General features: G+C 41.8%; 1 protein-coding gene across 10 annotated transcripts in view; it reads right to left on the bottom strand.

Annotated features, from left to right (window-relative positions):
- Window positions 1–17,810, bottom strand: part of LOC122542474 (protein mono-ADP-ribosyltransferase PARP6) — a 157,152-nt gene extending 139,342 nt beyond the window's left edge. For all 10 annotated transcript variants that reach the window (XR_006309808.1, XR_006309809.1, XM_043680211.1 and 7 more), the window contains exon 1: window positions 17,623–17,810. The gene's annotated coding sequence lies outside the window, so the exon portion shown is untranslated. The remainder of the gene's footprint in view (window positions 1–17,622) is intronic.
- Window positions 17,811–19,972: the final 2,162 nt, after the last annotated feature.

Below are 19,972 nucleotides of genomic sequence, written 5' to 3'. Positions count from 1 at the left end.
CTATCTCATGTCCCCTTTTTGCCCTCTTGATTTCTCTCTTAGGTATACTCCTACTTTCTTTATACTCTAAGGATTCACTCGATCTATCCTGTCTCCACCTTACATATGCTTCCTTCTTTTTCCTAACCAAACCCTCAATTTCTTTAGTCATCCAGCATTCCCTATACCTACCAGCCTTTCTTTTCACCCTAACAGGAATATACTTTCTCTGGACTCTCATTATTCTCATTTCTGAAGGCTTCCCATTTTCCAGCCATCCCTTTACCTGCGAATATTTTCCCCCAATCAGCTTTCGAAAGTTCTTGCCTAATACCGTCAAAATTGGTCTTTCTCCATTTTAGAACTTCAACTTTTAGATCTGGTCTATCCTTTTCCATCACTATTTTAAATCTAATAGAATTATGGTCACTAGTCCCAAAGTGGTCCCCCACTGACACCTCAGTCATCTGCTCTGCCTTATTTCCAAAGAGTAGGTCAGGTTTTGCAACTTCTCTAGTAGGTACATCTACATACTGAATCAGAAAATTGTCTTGTACGCACTTAACAAATTCCTCTCCATTTAAACCCATGACACCATTAGATTTAAAATAGTGATCCTCGTTCAAATATCTGGAATGGGACTTTGGGCAGATATTTACAAAAGTTTCCCCAAATTCCTGGCAAATACAGATTACTTATATGTATGTATTGGCATGTGAATGTAAACCTGCAGACTACTTACAACATTGAATTACTCTTCATGTAGTAATGCTCGTTTAAAATTGCAAATTTGTTCATGCCAGTCTCCATAGGAGACAAAAATGATGGTTGTAGTGAACTCTGCCTGTTGTTGAAGTTGGCACCTATACAGATGTCATGATGTTTTGTACTTGGATTCTGATCCACTTTCACAGGAGTTGCCTTATGAAACACTGCCACATTGCAGCAAAGAACAGCAAGTGGCCACAAGCTCTGAGCAAAGCTGGAATCAAATGATGGAAGCAAAATTAAATTTATGCCAACTCTTGATATTCACTCCCCTTCTGCCATTACATCACCCTGAACCCCTTTCTTAAGTGCGGGGAGCGGGAAACTTGAACCCAGGCCTCCTAACCCTGAATAAAAATCAAAAGAATTGAGGATGCTGTAAATCAGAAACAAAAACAGAAATTGCTGGAAAAGCTCAGCAGGTCTGCCGGTATCTATGGAGAGAAATCAGAGTGTCGAACGACCCTTCCTCAGAACTCTGGATCTGAAATGTTAACTCTGATGGCAAAAATACAAAAATACAAAATTGTTGGCAAAGATCAGTCGATCTTGCAGCATCTGTGGAGAGAAATCAGAGTTAATGCTTTGGGTCGAGTGACCCTTCCTCAGAACTCTGGATCTGAATTGTTAACTCTGATTTCTCTCCACAGATGCTGCAAGATCGGCTGATCTTTGCCAACAATTTTGTATTTTTGTCTCCTCCTGACCCTGAGGTAGTATTACTAACATTGCCCAACAGGAGAGCCAAGCATGTCTTTTATATTTGAACAGTGCATGTTGGATTGCTGAAAAAAACTGTCCTCTCCTTAATTTTGACTACCCTAGGCAAGGCCAGTGAATTATAAATAGGAGCAAGAGTCCTATTTTGTCCATGGATGGCCAGGTTATATTTATGCCCACTGGCTCTCCAACCCCACTCACTTAACAGCCTCATAAAGGTGGGGGGGCAGGGTGTGGATTTGTGCAAAAGAAATTGGATGTTCAATCACAGTATGTGTATGTGTATGTGTATGTCGTGGTACTTTATTGCTTGTTGTGAGCTTAATGAGCAGATACTATATGGCGGAGTCATAGATGTCTACAGCACAGAGAAAAGCCATTCAGCCCATTGAGTCTGCACTGGTAAAACAATAACTATCTAACTATTCTCATCCCATTTTCCAGCACTTGGCCCATAGTCTTCACATCTGCATACTTCTCAATTGTTCTACCTCTTTCACCATTACAGGCAGTGAGTACCACACTCCCATCACCGTCCTGGGTGAAAATGATTTTCCTCATGTCTCCTTTAAACTTTATGCCCCTTCCCTTATATCTATGGCCTGGTCGTTGATCCCTCCACCAAGAGGAAAAGAATTCTTCCTGTCTACGCGATGTCCCGCAGAATCTCTATCATGTTCCCTCTCAATCTCCTCTGCTCCAAGGAAAACAATGCCAGTCTATCCAATCCAATGCTACTTGGGTAAAAACTGTGAGGGAATCATTGTGAAGGTCAGATGGCACACGAGCAGCAGGAAGAAATAAGTCTTCCGAAGAACATTGTTAAAGTTAATGTTATGACGAGGTGTTATTGTTTTAGACTGGGATGTGAGAATGGGCAATGCTGAAAGATCAACAGGAACAGCCTACTGCAGTTTATCAACTTCACTTTAGGCTTCAATAAAGTGACAGAGACTAAAAGTTGGCTTCCTAATCTCACTTCTCTCCTGCCTACCATCATCACATGGAAACTGAGGACTGAACATTCAATGGGAATACACCAGCAGCCCCCATTTCCCACCTCCCCATATGAGGCCTTATTATTTGATGTTGACTGGAATCATGGGAGGTGAGTGATGCAGCATGGCTGATTGGTGGAAGGTCTCGGGTGGCAGACCAGGACACCGAGAGGTTCTCTGAAACAAGTTGGTGGGCACCAACTTGTTTCAGAATCACAGAGCTGTTACATAAGGAACAATGCACCCCTTATGTCACAACCTCATCTTCTCCTGCACAGTCTTCCTTTCCAGATTATACTCCACATTTCTCTCTGATGTCTCGTGTGAATCTGCCTCCACCACACTCTCGAATGCCATAAAACTTTGAGCAGAATACGTAACATCAAATGGGTTTGGTTTAGAATGGCATCATGGTCAGCATACACATGGTGGGCCAAAGGGCCTGTTCCTGTGCTCTACTGTTCAATGTAAATGCACTTACTTCATGGGAAACATGCTCCTCATGTTGCTGTAGCTTCTTCAGCCAGTCATCTTAAAGCTGTGCCTTAACCTTGCAGACCCTTTCACCAATGGGAACAGTCTGTCCCCATTATGCTCTGTCAAGACACCTTGTGCAGACCCAAGCCACCGTGTAGAGAGCTTCCACAATTCTGGCCCACAGTTCTTGTTTTTAAATTGCAAGTTAGTGTGTTTGAGAAGTCTCCAAACTAAAGCTGTGGACTCTCTCTCATGATCAAGGTCAAGCTGCTGTGTTTTCTAACATTGGGAGGTGGGGGCCTCCTATTGGCTCGAGTTTCAAGAGCCCATCTTCAATAATCTTTATGAGAAACAAGGCAGGGCAGTGGAATTGAGGATTATCAGATCAGCCATGATCTCATTGAATGGCGGAGCAAACTTAATGAACTGAATGAGCTGCTTCTGAGCCTACATCTTATGGATGACATGTTTGTCCTTTGGACATTGACCAACTATTTTCATTGAGGTCACAATGTGGTGACTGTTCCCCACACAAAACAGGCTTCCATTGATATGACCAGAGTCCTACTCTTGCAATATATGTTTCACTGAAACTTTTGCTCGCCATCATTGTTCTCTCTCAGGTTCATGAATCTTTTGACTCCCCCAGTTTTCAGTCTTTAGATTACTTACAGTGTGGAAACAGGCCCTTCGGCCCAGCAAGTCCACACCGACCCTCTGAAGAGCAACCCACCCAGACCCATTCCCCTACATTTACCCCTTCACCTAACACTTCGGGCAATTTAGCATGGCCAATTCACCTAACCTGCACTTTGGGAGGAAACCGGAGTACCCGGAGGAAACCCATGCAAACTCCACACAGACAGTCGCCCGAGGCGGGAATTGAACCTGGGTGTCTGGTGCTGTGAGGCAGCAGTGCTAACCACTGTGCCACCGTGCCGCCCGTAAATGTCTTCTGGTGACTTTTTGTTTATTTAAATCTGAGAACGAAAGTTAAGGACAATCACCTTCTGCTTAGCAACATCCTCCACAGGACATTCCTTTCAAGGGTTATTGTATTCTCCAGGAAGTTAAAAAAATGAGGAAAAACTTATTGACATGAGGGGGGATAGATGAATGTACATTGGAGAAAGCCTTATAGGACCTACTAATATCCATGGAATCTGAAGCCATTTGTGGTTTTATAAATGTTAGTCCATGTAACATATACCACAGATAGTCAGGTTCTTTAGAGTCAGATATCTTGAAGTTTGCTTATAACACTAAACATGACCATGCTACCACAGACTTACATTGTCTGGGATCTGTGTTTACTGATAGTACAGAATATTACACACATGCAATGGACTAACTATAGATACCACACTGATTAAATTACACACAGTGACTGTTGGTGAGGTCAGTTTGTATCGTGAGACTCGAATATCAAATACATTGATGTCATAATTATCTTACACGTCTCTTTGGTCTGGAATCCATGCCATATTACAACAGAATCATATCTCAATGCTTACCACTCAGTCTCAGAACTACTGTGCATTCCCTGGTGATACATTCAAAGCCTCTTCCAAGGCCAGGGATGGTCTAACTGTGACACTGCTGTCTTGAAACCAAACTCTAGTTGCTAGAGTCACAATATGGATACTAAATCTATCAACTAATACTGAAGCAGTCCATCATTTAAGTCTGGAAATACCCTGTTTGGAGAAGCAGAGGGAAAGTGAGCACTGCAGATGCTGGAGAGTCAGAGTCAAAATGTGTGGTGTTGGAAAAGAACATTAGGTCAGGCAGCATCTGAGGAGCGGAAGAGGATATGTTTCAGGCATAAGCCCTTCATCAGGAATGTTGGGGGGAAATGGGACCGACAGAAGCAAAATATGATAGGAATTTCCAGGATATTTGCCTAGCAATAATGAAGGAACTGTGTTATATATTGAAGGCAGCATGGCTGAGTGAATTAAAGAACAAATTGATGGCATTGCTGTGTGAAATATCTCCACAGAGGCCAGTATCTAGTCACCAAGTCACCCATTATTTGCACACGGAGTGTCCTCGAGACCGATCCACCTTCCTCAGAGCCAGCTCTCAGTGAACTGAACCTCTGACACTCCTGTTTGTTTTTTATTCTCTCTTTTTTTTTTATTAACCCCCACACTACCGCCTAACTGCGGTAGTACACTCCTGTTTGTATCTGCCAGCCAGCGCTCCCTGATTGGACCAGGTTAACAGCCCCAGTCAGGGAACTTATATTCTTTGATGTCCATCTGGCTGACCACATTACAATCACTATACCATGCATCCACCTTCCTCAGTCTTCCAGGTGATGAGGAAGCAGTGATTCACCAGGATGTTGCCAGCTATGGAAGGCTTGACTTATAAAGAAAGGCTGGGACTTTTTTTCACTGGAGCGTAGGAGGTTGAGAAGCATCCTGATAGGGGTTTATAAAATCATGACAGGTATAGATAGCATTAATAGTAGGTGTCTTTTCCTCCAGGTGATGGAGGTGATGGAGTTTGAAGGTGGTGCTTTAGTGCAGACGAAGATAGTAGAAAAGTGAAAGTTGCCTTTTCCCACACTTTGTGCTGCAACACAATAAGATCCTTCCTTGTGATAGGCATGAAATGGGCATAAACTGTGCAGGGAATTAAACAGTAACACAGAACTATAGAGACATAGAATATGGGAGCAGGGGTAAGCCATTCAGCCCCTTCAGTCTGCTCCTCGATTTCAGTGATCACAGCTGATCATCCAACTCAGTTCTCATTTTCTCCCCATACCCTATGTAGCCCACATTATTTCTGACTCAAAAAGAGATAGCTGGTCCAAGAGGGAAGCAGGACTTTACAGAACAAAAACGTCGATTTAAAACCACCTCTCAGCGTTTGTGTAGTGTTTATATACGTCACATTCTTTCGGTGTCAAAGGGTAGTCCTTCCCCTTATAGCATACACCCTTGGTGATACATAAAGTAATAAAGGAGAAAGCATTAATCATTTAAAAGAGCTTGTTGTAATTAATTGCAGAGATGGCAGTACACAAGCAGCTTGTGTGTCAGTGTAGCGTGTTACCATTCCACAGACTATCAGCTACTCTCTGGATGTCTTTTCTCTTCAACTGAACGCTACATAGAAATGTAATTAATGTCATTGCTTGTATGTTCAGTTAAGCATCATTGGAGTTGATCTCCTTTGCAAGTCCATCTGCGAACACATGCTTCGCTTTAAAGTTTCCCAAAAGGGAGAATTATGAGTAATCGCTTCATAAAAAGAGGAAGCTGTGAAGGATACATCAAGGAAAACAAGCTATCGTGAATAGTTATAGTCAGGAACCACCCTTAACGTAATTAAATGTGATGGTATCATTAACAAAACCTCAAGTCAGCCATGCTCATTTCTCTTTCCTTGGTTTGATCTTCCTTACACCTTCCTGCAAAGCACCTTCTTTATGTTACAAAAAGTTCAGAAGTGATTCACCAGGTTGTTGCCAGCTATGGAAGGCTTGAGTTATAAAGAAACGCTGGGACTTTCTTTCACTGGAGTGTAGGAGGTTGAGAGGTGACCTGATAGAAGTGTATAAAATCATGACAGGTAGAGATAGTGTTAATAATAGGTGTCTTTTTCCTAGGATGGGGTGTTTCAAGACTGGGGGCACATTTTTAAGACAAGAAATGAGGGATTTATGGAGTTTTTGTTTTAAAAACAGGGTGGTTTTCGTTAGTAATAACTTCCAGAGTAAGTGTATAATTACATTTAAAAGACACTTGGATAAGTACATGAATAGAAAAGATTTGGAGGGATATGGGTCAGGAGCAGGCAGGTGGGATTAGTTTAGTTTGCAATTATGGTTGGCATGGACTAGTTGGACTGAAGGGTCTGTTTCAGTGCTGTATGACTCTATGACTCTTTGCTAAATGTACTGATGGGCAAATTTGTTAAAACCTTTCTTAATCATTCTCTCCAAGCAAGCCAGAAATATTAATTTAAGGTTTGTCTAACCAAGCTCTGACAGCTTCTAGTTTGGGTTGAATCAGCCAAACTCCCTTTCTACTCTTTGAAATGGACAGTAGTGGTTTAGGTAGCCTCTGGTGGGAAAACCTCTTTTCAATGCTCGGTCTAATTAAGTGTTTGGTTAACAGCAGTACAGGATGAAGCAGTAACGAATCTGAACAAATGAAACTTGCCCAAAGTTGTAATTTACTGCCTGGTAAAAATAGATTGTCTCCTGATTGGCTGGTTAGCCTATGATGGGACATCTGTCTCCATCAGGATCTCAAACTAGTTTCCCCTTAGACCCCATCAAGACAATATGATTGGGTGTGTGGAGCTAATGGCACTCTTAACATTGTCCTTCTCAGAACTATTATATTATACAATATCTTAACCAAGTCTTCTTTTTATCCTCCACAGTTTATATTTGCACATTTGGGTATAACACAACATTTAAATGCACCACTATCCCCTTAGGTCTCCAAGGTAAGAAGATAGAAAGGTAATTGGAACATAAGTCTACTCTCTCTCATTAGAGAAAGTGATGACTGGTGGTGGTTTAACCTGAGGGTCACCGTGCCTGAGGCGAGGGCAGAGGTTGAGGAGGTGAGTCCTTCATGGTACTTTCAGCAGGTGTGGGAATTGAACCCACGCTGTTGGCATCATAGATTTCTAACTTCACAAATTCAGGCAATCTGGAGGCTTCACAATTGTTCCAGAATATGTCCTCTTCAGACTTGGACAATTGGTTGTTGTTTGGTTTGAGAACTGATGACCTTGATTCTGATCTTCTACAGATCATTTCTCTGATGGAGAATCTTTTATCTCTTGGATGTTCTTTGCCATGAATACATTTCCTCCTAAACCCAATAACTGGTCCATTATCTATGCTAGAGGATCTTTCCTGACTTGCCTTCACAGTGGAACTCTTCCCTGCTAATTCAAGTAATTACCCCTTTCCATCACATGGGGAGACATTTAACCTCATGAATGGCCATTGCAGAAGCCAATTGAAACAAATACTTTCTTCTTTGCTGTATTGTGAATTTTCAGACCAAGCACTTTCTTTAGTTTGATTGTGTCCTGAATCTATCAACGTTGGATTGACTTCCATGGAGCCCTATGTAGCTCATTTTTATTTCGTTCAAGCAAATCTTTACAATCAATAGTCTGGAAGCTATTTTAATTTGTTGAGTCAGTTGAACCTCTTCATTCACCTTCTGGATTTGCTTTCTTTGTGAGCTGGGCATTTTCATATCCTCAAATGCAATTTTTAGAGATGGGTGCTTACATATCAGTGGCAGTGACTGGAGTTAATACTAAGTTTTCTTTCAGAGATAAAGGTCTGAAATGTTCCTCTTGAGTTTCTGTTTGGCAGGTCATCTGGCAAGAAGATCAAAGCTGCTCTGCCAATTTGTTCATTAGTCTCCTGTGGTATCTGAACATTTCAGATATGAAGACACCTCAATGAGCTCAAGTGGGTTATACTACTCATGCTTGATCTCAATATTATCTTCTTCTAGCAAACTTTGCTGATTTTGGCCTTCCAATTTTTTTTTTCAGAGATAGGAACAGAAAACATTTCCACAAGTCCTGTAAACACACTGGCTTCCTTTCTGTTGACAGTATGAAATATTGCTCTTATGCCACTGTAGATAAGATATATAGAATCTCTTTCTTTTTATGTCTACCATGAATCCCTAAGATAAATTCTACTTGTTGCCCTTTGACCAATTGGCCAACATGGTTGGATCCCAGACAGTTATTCTCTTGGAACTAATTGAAGACTTTCTGCTGCTGCATAAATATTGAGGTTAAGCAATATATGCAGACACAAAATTATGAGTTGATTGTGAATTTCATATATACTTTCAATTGTTTTCTGCTGTTACTGTTACAGAGTTACATATAGTAGATCTTCAATCTTGATGATTGCTCTACCCAGATCATGTACTTTCATCTCTGCATACTGAAACTTCTGTTTCTTCAGCCACTGTATTTGAAAACACTTGACCCTAATTAAGCTTAAGGTTAACAAGACTTCCATTGTCACAAACACGTTCTGTCAAATTTTCCAATTTTCCACAGGAATTCCTCAGGTATCTTTCAAATGGAGATAGTTGTATCACATTTGCATCTTTGTTTAAGTAAGTATTTAGCTATTTGCCTGCTCTGACACAATGTCCTTCTGGTAGTGACCTGAAGTTTGATAGATGCAGCAACCTTTTGCCATAGTTAAGCACATTTTATGCCTATGAGGCTTTTTGGTTCCACAGTGTTACCACTGATTCTAAGCATCAGCCATTTAGCCACTTCTTTTTGTTTGTTTATTGCATGAGTCTTGAGAGCATTTGTAGCCTTTAAATTGGAGAGATCTATTGCTCCTCTGTGGTAAATCCTTTCTCCTCTTCTCAGGGTTTGTCTGTGAATCTTCCTGGTTTCTGCTTCCAGCACAATGCAAACTGCTTTATCCAATGACAACTGTTCTTTAGGCTGTAATAGATCTGACAAAGACTCACCGATAATTCCAACAATATGAATTGTTGGAATCCAATTTCAAAAGCTCCGCTGCTGGTTTTCCACTCATCTGTACTGACGTAATTTATGGATGCCCCTGGATTCTCAATCCTTCTGGTAAACCTTGCCATTTCCAGATTATTGTTTGTTGTGAGAATAGAGTACTAATCAAAAACTGTTCAAGCTTCTTCTAAAGTGTCTACACCTTTTTATCACATTTTAATGATTTATACTATCGTTATTCGTGGCTATTCTTCAATGCATTAATGTATTTACTTGTTCATCTTGAGATTTAATATGTAATTTTGAAGCAAGTCTATATCTTAAGAATTGGTTTTTCTAAGGTATCCAACCTTGTGTTCTCTTTGGCCCATCCCTGACACTGGGTTTTTGAGGTAGCATATTTGCTCCTACCGGTGTTGTCTGAATGTAGTTATTATTCTCAACACTAGAAAGTTATTGTTGAGGCAGTCCCTCAACAGTTATTTTCTAATGATGTTTCAACTATTAAATAACAATACAGTATCTCTGTACTGTTTGCTCTCTTTTCTGTGATCAAAATGTTTTACCTTCCCCAGCCTAGGAGGCTACCAGCTTCTTCATGAGCAAAATAGATGCCTTTTCCAACTTAAAAGACAATGCATGACCTCCTCCACAATTTTCCAAATGAATCCTGTATCTCTAATCCTTATAAATCTTCCCATTAAATCCATCATTTAGATTAAGCATTTTCAAACATTGTCTATCCTTTAAAATTACTCAATTTTTTTTGTCAGACTCCAAATTGTAAATCTTTTCAATTGCTTTTCTGTAAACTTTAATCTCCACAGCCCCTCATTCCAAATGCTATAGCCTCTCTGTTAATTAACTGAACCAATCTTGAAGCCATTGTAAAATGTGGTGTCCGATATTGATGGAAATGAAGTGTTCCATCTTACTTTTATCCTTCCCATCTTTTGCACAATTAATTTTAGTCCTTTTCCCCATGCCTACAGGGAACTTTAACTTAATTTCTGTTGCTCTGAAACAAGATGACAATATGCGTGATGTATAACACTCTTGATCTGATTGTGTTGCTAAGAAATATTTACAGAGATTGCCAAAGTAAGGAACATTAATTTCATTTAAGAAACATCTTACCGTGGTTTCAACGTGCCATTAAGGGATGTGGTAGTTGGTTGGGGGTGGGGGGAGCAGCAGGATCATGTGATATTGCATAATTTCTGAAGTTGTATACAGCGTTGTATTAAATCACTGACTGTTCAATGTTCTCGGTGGCTGTGTGGTATTATCGTCAGAATATTAATCCAGAGACCTGGGTATTGGCCTGGGGACCTGGGCTTAAGTCCTGCTAAGAGAGGGAATAGCACCAATGCTGTCAGTGAATTACCAAAGAAAATATTTGAGAGAAGGAATCTGAGGAGGATTACAACAAAGAATATTCCATATGCCGCACACAGACAGGCATAACTGGGGTGCATGCAGGTACCCATGGCCACACCTTTGATCTGCCTAACCTATCAGTGGCTGCTGTCTGACTCTATTCAGTTTCTGCAAATTGTTTGTTCTCTGTCAGTACATAGCTCAATAGTAGAGACTATTCCAGCCTTTCTTCTTTCACAGTCTCTTACACATGACGGCTGATATGACTCTTATCATTATATACATCACCATCTCACTGACATATCTGTTCTCATTATACTGAATCCTTTAGGACAATTCTTAAACCTACCTCTTTGACTAGGTTTGGCCTAATACGTCATGTAGCTCAATGTCATATTTTGTTTTATAATGTTTCTATGAAACACCTTGAAAAGTTCTATTATGTGAAAGGCACTATATATGCTGTTAATGCTTTTGAAATATGAAAAAAAATTGCAAAAATGGTAACATTTGGCAGCAGTGCTTCCCACTACAGCAGCCAATGGCTGGAATTTCAACCCAATCCATAAAACCTGAAAGTGAAAACTAGTCCCATGGTCACCATCCATGAAACTATCATCAATTGTCATAAAAAAAAGTAATCTGATTCACTAATGTGTTTTCAGGAAGGAAATTTTCTGTGTTTAACTGGTCTAGTCTATTTGTGACTCCAGACCCACAGCAAAGTGCATGACTCTTAACTTCCCTCTGGAAATAATCCAACAAATCATTCAAGTTCAAGGGCAATTAGAGACTAAACCAAAGGCTGACCTTACCAGCAATGTCCAGATCTCATGGAAGAGTAAAAGGAAAAGAGCAGAATTTCGGGCCTACAGCACATTGTCTGCATCGGTATGAGAAGACAGCACGGTGGCTCAGCAGTTAGCATTGCTGCCTCACAGCACCGAGCACTTTGGTTCGATTCCACCTTGGGAGACTGTGCTCATTCTACACAACCATTCTCCCCGCATCTGTGTGAGTTTCCTCCAGGTGCTCCAGTCTCCTCCCACAGTCCAAAGATGTGCAGGTTAGGAGGATTGGCCATGGGAAATTGCCCATAGTGTCCAAGGATGTGCAGGCAAGGTGGATTATGCACAGGAAATGAAGGGTTACAGGGATAGACTGGTGGTGGGGTGGATCTAGGTGGGATCCTCTTTGGAGGGTCGGTGTGGACTCAGTGGGCTGAATGGCCTGCTTCCACTGTAGGAACTCTAAGACAGTTCACCACCACCTTCCTAAGGGCAACTCAGAGCATGTAATAAAATGCTCCCCCAGCCAGTGACTCCCATCTCCCATGAGTGAAGTATCAACAAGAAAGAGCTCAGCTGCATACTGCCTGTAACTGTACACACGTGGTACTCACTTCAAGCAACAAACAATCCTTAAAAAGATAGAGAAGGATCATGCCTCCTCTCAGGTGGATGTGAAATATTTGAAGTGAATGAAGTGAAATGGGTTGGGGTAGCAGTGATTCTGGATACGGGTTTGGACACTGGGTTTATCTTGATCGGTAAGGAGGGTAAAAAGTGTGTATTTAGTCTATCATGAAGAACAATCTCACAGCATTCCCAAGCGCCAATTCAAACTGGTTCGAGAATGATAAAAAGTGTCATACCATAGCACAAACTGAAAACAGTGACATTTTCACACATATGAAATCAGAGAATAAACTACTAAAGCCTCACAATGTTTGGAGGAATCTGAGATTCAAACTAAACGGTTTAAAAATAGCTCAGTACAAAGTTAGCTTGAGCATTAAAGTTGTGCAAGCACAGATTGGTATCATCACATAGTGATTCAATGACATTATTTTTACCAGGAGTGGTTGACTCACCATATCAAATCCACTCAAAACACAATACAACATCATAACTTCGAAGAATAGAAATGTTTGTCTTGAAAGGCCTCTTGGGGAACCCTTAAGAACTTGCACAACTTAAAACGGAAGGCAAAAAGATCAGGAAAGTTGTTTTATTCCATTTGTTCATGAGATTGGGCATCGCTGCCTAGGTCAGCATTAATTACACACACCTATTTGCCAAGACAGGCAGCTAAGAATCAACCACATTGCTTTGGATCTGGAGTCACATGTCAGCCAGACCAAGTAGGATGGCAGATTTCATTCCATGGAGGTCATTAGTGAACTAGATGGTTTTTGACATTGATCGTGTTTACCTGGTCACCATTACGCTAGCTCTCTATGACAGGTATTTATGGGATTTACATTTCACCATCTGCCGTGGTGAGATTCAAACTGGTATCCCCAGAACATTAGTCTCGGGTTCTGCATTACTCATCCAGTGACATTACCACTGCCTCCTCCTAACATGTGCAATCTGCAAATCAATGAATTATTTACAATACAAGGAGATTCTGGGTTTAAAAGATATTTGCAAACAAGTACCCACGAATAAATGTTAGCAAGAATGCACCAAATAGGGTAGAAAGATGAAGGCTGTGCAAATGACATATTGTACATGTTGTGTCTGGAGAGTGAGTAGAAAAGGAAGTACCAAATGTACCATGTTGTCCTGTCTTAAATCTCACCACTCCTAGGTTCAAAGGTAAAATTTACCTACTATTTCAGACCTTGTGTCTACTTACTGAGTTACTGGAACACACACTAAGACTAACCGGTCAGAAATCACAGGATGTCTATCGTGCGGAAGAAGGCCATTTGGCCCATCAAGTCCACACCAACTCTCTGAAGGGTGTCCCAACCATACACAGCACCATATTCTATCCCTGTAACCCTGCATTTCCCATGGCCAATCCAGCTATCCTGTACATCTTTGGACTGTGGGAGGATATCAGAGCACCTGGAGGAAACCCACGCAGACATTGGGAGAACGTGGGGCTAGATTAGAGTGGTGCTGGAAAAGCACAGCAGTTCAGGCAGCATCCGAGGAGCAGTAAAATCGACGTTTCAGGCTGGTTTCCAGCATCCGCAATCATTGTTTTTACCCTGTTTTTACCATTGGGAGAATGTGCAAACTCCATACAGACAGTCACCCGAGGCTGGAATCGAACACAGGTCCCTGGTGCTGTGAGGCAGCAATGCTAACCGAGTCACTGTGCCATTCCAAAAAATCTTTTTTAAGAATAACAGAATCTCTACAGTATGGAAGCAGGCCATTCAGGCTATCGAGTTCACACTGACCCTCTGATTAGCATCCCACTCGGACCCATCCCCGAGAGCAGGCTGTATCTTTGACGTGAAATGGATATTGTAACTATAATCTGCAATTATAAGCATCTCAAAATGCCACGTGTGCTGCATTAAAAGAAGCAGACCTGTAGTGCACTTTATGTAAACTAAACTTTGAACCATTTTGTAACGTCGGTCTGTCTTTTCCCCTGCCCGCGTTTCCAAGAGTTGGGCCGTGGGACTTGCATCGGATGAGTCCACACGTATGGGCAAAATGTTGCCATGGTTTCCTAGGAAACTCTGCTGCTCTTGCTGTTTGCCCTTATGCCCGAAACGTCGATTCTCCTGCTCCTCGGATGCTGCCTGGCCTGCTGTGTTTTTCCAGCAACACATTTTTCAACAAAATACAGGTTGACAATCAACTGATTTGGATGCACTATGGCCACCAAAACCTGACAAGGGATTTGAACCTGAAGCCACAGGCCCAGGTTTAGGGTCTTTTGAACAATGTCACAAGAACTCCCATTGTAACGTGCAGTTTTATTAATTTTACAATATGAATATCTTTGGGTAAACGTTGCAAAGCTTCTGAACACTGCCATTAGGCTGAAATAGGGGTCAGAAACCTGTGATGGGTCAGACACAGTCACTCAATTAACTCAGTGGTCAATTAATGGCAAGAGTCACCTCAAGGCAAGGCATTCCACACCCAAACATCTTGTCATGTGAAAAGGTTTTTTTCTCTCGACACATTTGCAAATCATTCTAAATCCGTGTCCTCTCATTCTTGATCCTTTACCATCAGCACTATTCCTTCGGTTTTATCAAGATATCCATCGCACTGGCATTTCTCACTGACGGCAAAGCACTGCCCCAACAGAATGGAAGAAATTCAACAATTCTGTCATTCTGCTGCTGTGCAGGAAGTGGATCGGCAATTGTCTGATTGCCAAACCAACCCGAGTTCATGAAAACTTAATCAGGAAGGGAAAACACACCAGTGTTTACATTTGAAAGCAAATTGTGAATCCAAAGTGCAGAGTTCATCGGAAGAACTGGACATTGAGATTCCCCTAGACTTGGAGTCACACTTGCCCTGGCTGATCTACACTTCCATTCCACCAGTGAAATCCATTGTAGAATACCACAAACTTGCCCAACTAACTGGTGACACAGTGGCCTATTGCCAGTAGCAGTTGAGGGGTACATGTTGATGAATGGGAGGGAGACCAACAAGTCTCAATGTGTAAATAGCTATGTTACCCCCTACTGCCCAGATCGTGGATAACTCGGGATAAATGTAACGTCAAATTTAGCACCTCATTTAGCAATTTGCAACCCCTCTGCTTGTGATTCTTGGCAAAGATGTTGAAATGAGTGGCTGAATTCTCAGGGAAAGGTCAATGAATTGCCCTCCCCCATGTTTTACACAGTTCTAACCATTGGTATATGGGAGTAGAAGGAGGCCATTCAGCCCATCCAGTCTGCTCCTACATTGAACCAGATCTTGGCTGATCATCCATTTCAACACCACCTTCCCATGCTATCCCTCAAGATATTTAATCTGATTAGATTCACTACAGTATGGAAACAGGCCCTTTGGCCCAACAAGTCCACACTGACCCTCCGAAGAGTAAACCCACCACACCCATTCCCCTCCTAATACACCTAACACTATGGGCAATTTAGCATGGCCAATTCACCTGATCTGCACATCTTTGCACTGTGAGAGGAAACCGGAGCACCCGGAGGAAACCCAGGCAGAGAATGTGCAAACTCCACACAGACAGTCGCCCGAGGTAGGAATCAAACCTGGGACCCTGTGAGGCAGCAGTGCTAACCACTGAGCCACCGTGCCGTCCCAGAATCTCTAGAAATCCAACTCCCTCCCTGCCACAAAGCGTGGAATCATAGAAAATGGGTGGAGTAGGCCATTCAGCCCTTCGAGTCTGCTCCACCATTCAATATGATCAAAGCTGATCACTCAACTCAGTCTCCTGTTCCCATTTTCTCCCCTTACCTTTTGATCCCTCACTTAAGCAAGAGCAGAAAGCACATCGATAATTAAACAAAAAGGCCAATTGGACACCACAGACAAGGAAACAATTCAACAGGTGAGTACGGAAGACAAGGTCAGACTTGGTGCTGATATGGATAATTTAAAGTGCAGAGAACTTCTGTCAGCTCCTCGTCAGAGAGGAACTGCTTCTGTCTGAAAGTGCCATGCGGCAGGAAAAGCTAGTGCCAGTGATATGCTTCCTTGCCAGTTCAAAACGATTGGAGATTTACACGGAATCAGTGACAAGCTTCATTCACAATGTTGCTCCTCAGGCATTAGTTCTCTGTCCTCAGCTGACCTACTATTGCATACCTGCAGAGAATCGTAGGTCAGTGGGCTATATATATCCTCCACCTAGCAAATGGTTCTTGCATGCATGCCTTTTGATCAATACTTTTATTCAATGCTGCACCAACTTCCCTCATCAAGCTACACCTGGAGTTAACTATTCTCATTCTTCTTGTGTTTAATACACCTCAAATCAAACTTACAACTTGGGATTTATCCATCATTGGGACCTTATGGACACGCAGCATTACCGAACACTCAGGCGCACCGTGTTTAAACTGATTAGCATGAAGTAAATATTCAGAATTTGCACTGAAAACAAGTACCACATATCGGATGGTCCTGTGAGAAAGAATGATGACCCTGGAGTGTAGGTATTGATGGGAGAGCCATCCTGACTGCACAAAAAAAAACAACAATCAGACGAAATTACGCTATTTTACCACAGACACGGAATCGATATGGCCTGGGCAAATTTCCGTCATTCTCTTGCTTCAGATTTTTTTTGAAAATTTTGGGATTAATAACCAAGTCCATCGAAAACGCTTTTAAGTCCACACAATGAAGCAAAACACAGCCGTCACTGAGGATTAAAAACTGGGCCTGCAAACCCAACAGCCAAAATCAAATGAAAGTAATTGCAGAGGAAATTGCAAGTCTTGTGACAACAATGGATCAGCACAGCTAACAAAATTGAGGCAGGAAAAACACAACATGCCCCTCTTTTGCCCTCCCCTATTGCATGATGGAATTGAATAAATTATGACTTTGCATCTGTGCCATTTTAGTAATAATTCAAAACTAAGTGCAAGGCCAGGTTCTCCCATCACACTTACTTCCCCCTATATCTTTCTCCCTCCGAGCTGACAGGAGACCACAGGCCCAGTAGCTACCCAGTCGGAGAAAGATAAAGGAATGCAAGTATTGAGAGGCGGCAGATCTGTGCGGTATGTCAGCCCTTCTGAGCTGAGAACAAACTGATTGACTAACAAGGATAGGCTTGGATGAATTGAGACACTAGGAACAATATCCCCCAACTCAACACCTTAGAGAAAATCAATTATTTTTAATGAATAGGCAGTCAGTATTGACAGACATTTGGACTCTATCAAAGGGAAGAAATGGGTGGGGAAGCTTTTTACTCCGATCAGTCTGGTAGATGGGTTTAATGCTGCTATTCAACAACAGTGTCTAGCTGTTTTTTTTTGTTTGATTAAAGGAGCCCCTACTGACATGGAGAAGTAACAATAGCTACTTACAGTGGCCAGGGATGTCGGTTTCCCTTTCCAAGATCCTGGCTGTGTCGCTGTGACAGGAGAGATGCAGGAAAAGCAGAGAAAAACCGAGAAAGCAGTCAGGGATGAATCTGAAGCTCCGTGTTCTGCCAGCTTTTGTATTTAGCTGTACTCTGAGCAGTACTGTTGGCTACAGGCATGCTCTGTGCCGAGTGAATCACATGACTCCCAGCTGAATGACCTACCAAACCCCAACCTTATATAGAGAATGGCAAGGCAACAGTCAGGAGATAACATTTTTTTCCAGATTGCTCTGTGCTAAATCGTTTAAGCTCCATTCTGTTTTGCACCCAATTTATAGTCTGCAGGGAATGCCATCTTATTCTTGTAACAGCTCTGTTATATCATCTAAATTATATCTTGTTTGAAAATTGTTCATGGAATAAATGTCTCATGGGCAGTGCTTAACAAAAGGATAAGAAAAACTGTGTGGAATGTAATCACTTTCAACTCCTCATAAAGTGACCCTCCGATCGAAATGGCTGCTTGTGTAGTTTGACTTAATAGTTTTAATCACTGAAATATAAAAGACCTGTGTCATTAAAACTCTGACTAATGTACTTTTGAGGATTACCACTTCTCCAGGAAATTTATGCCGTCCTCCTTGGTTTAATATCTGCTGCAAAATATTGTCATTTCAAAAGGAATTCTTATCTGTAACCACCTTTTTTTTGAAGGCCAAGTTTCAATCCTCTGTTTTTAACTCTCACATTTAAAATTATCATTGTTGCTTCCATAGACTTTTCTGTCTGGCTCAGTGCCACAGTCACCCCTGAGTTAGAGGACTGTGAGTTCAAGGCCCACTCTACAAGACTTAGAATGATAGAATCCCTGTAGGGTGGAAACAGGCCCTTCAGCCCAGCAAGTCCACACCGATCCTCCGAAGAGTAATCCACCCAGACCCATTCCTCTATTACTCTACATTTACCTTTGATTGATGAACCTAACCTGTAACATCCCTGAACACTATAGACAATTTAGCATGGCCAATTCACCGAATTTGCACATCTTTGGATTGTTGGAGGAAACCAGAGCACCTTGGGAAAACCTATGCAAACACGGGGGGGCATGTGCCAACCTCACACAGATAGTCACCCGAGGCTGGAATTGAACCCGGGTCCCTGGCACTGTGAGGCAGCAGCGCCAGCTACTGAGCCACCCTGGCGCCTGAAAAACTTGTGAAGTAACAACTGGGCTGACACTTTAGTGCAGTACTGAGGGACTGCTGCACAGTTGATTGAGCCGTTAAACCAGCCACCCATATAACTGGGAGAGTTCTCCCAGTAGTATTGGGAACAATATGGAAATATCATTATCTGGTTATCATTGCTGCTTGCTATGAGCAAGTTGACTGGTAGGCTTGCATGTCGATAGTACCTAATTAGCTGGAAAATACTTTGAGATGTCCTTAAGTTTGTGAAATATTGCAATGTGAAAGATTGCAAGTCTTATTGTCTTCTTTCCTCTCAACTGTAAATGCATAATTTTTAATGCTCTCCATTCTCATCATGTTCATTTAAGACCCCAACATGTACACGCTCATTTTCTGTGAACTGAGAGTTGCAGAGGTCCTAAACTTTCTCAGAATGCATTAGGTCCTACAATAGACTGACTTGAAAAGAAAACAAGATTGGTATCATCTGAACAACAATTGTTTTCATCTTGTCTCCTTCAACAAAGGTATTGGTGTTTGGCACCACAGACTCTAACCTTCAACAATGTTTCCCAATGTCTGCCTGCCAATAGTATATATCACCAGTTTCACTGCAGGAGCAAAGTTTTGTTTAAAATTCTATTTTTCCTTCAAAGTTACTTGACATTGGGACAACATCCCTGACCTGGAGTTAAAATTTACCAGCAATTTAACAATTTATACAAGGTTTCCATGACTAAGCAATTGCTAAGCACTGAATAAAACAATGTTGGGAAAGTCATCTCCAATAAAAGATAATCTAAACACCACCCCTTCGCCTTTAATGGCATTGCAATCACTGAATCCCCACTACCCTTGGGTTACTATTGATTGGAAACACACTGGACTCACCATACAAATACAATGGCTACAAGAGCAGGTTAGAGGCTAGGAATTCTACAGTAAGTAACTCACCTCCCAATTCCCCAAAGTCTGTCCACCATTTACAAGGCACAAGTCAGGACTGTGATGGAATATTCCCACTTTGCCTGGATGGGTGCAGCTTCAACAAGACTCAAGATGCTCGACACCATCCAGGACAAAGCATTCCACTTGATTGGCACTGTATCCAAAAGCATCTAGCTCCTCCACCAATGGAACTCAGTAGCAGCGGTGTGCACT

The sequence above is a fragment of the Chiloscyllium plagiosum genome, chromosome 40, assembly GCF_004010195.1.
Source record: "Chiloscyllium plagiosum isolate BGI_BamShark_2017 chromosome 40, ASM401019v2, whole genome shotgun sequence".
Taxonomy (NCBI): Eukaryota; Metazoa; Chordata; class Chondrichthyes; order Orectolobiformes; family Hemiscylliidae; genus Chiloscyllium; species Chiloscyllium plagiosum.
Note: the sequence above shows the minus strand (reverse complement) of the source record. Positions and strands in the feature narration are given on the sequence as shown.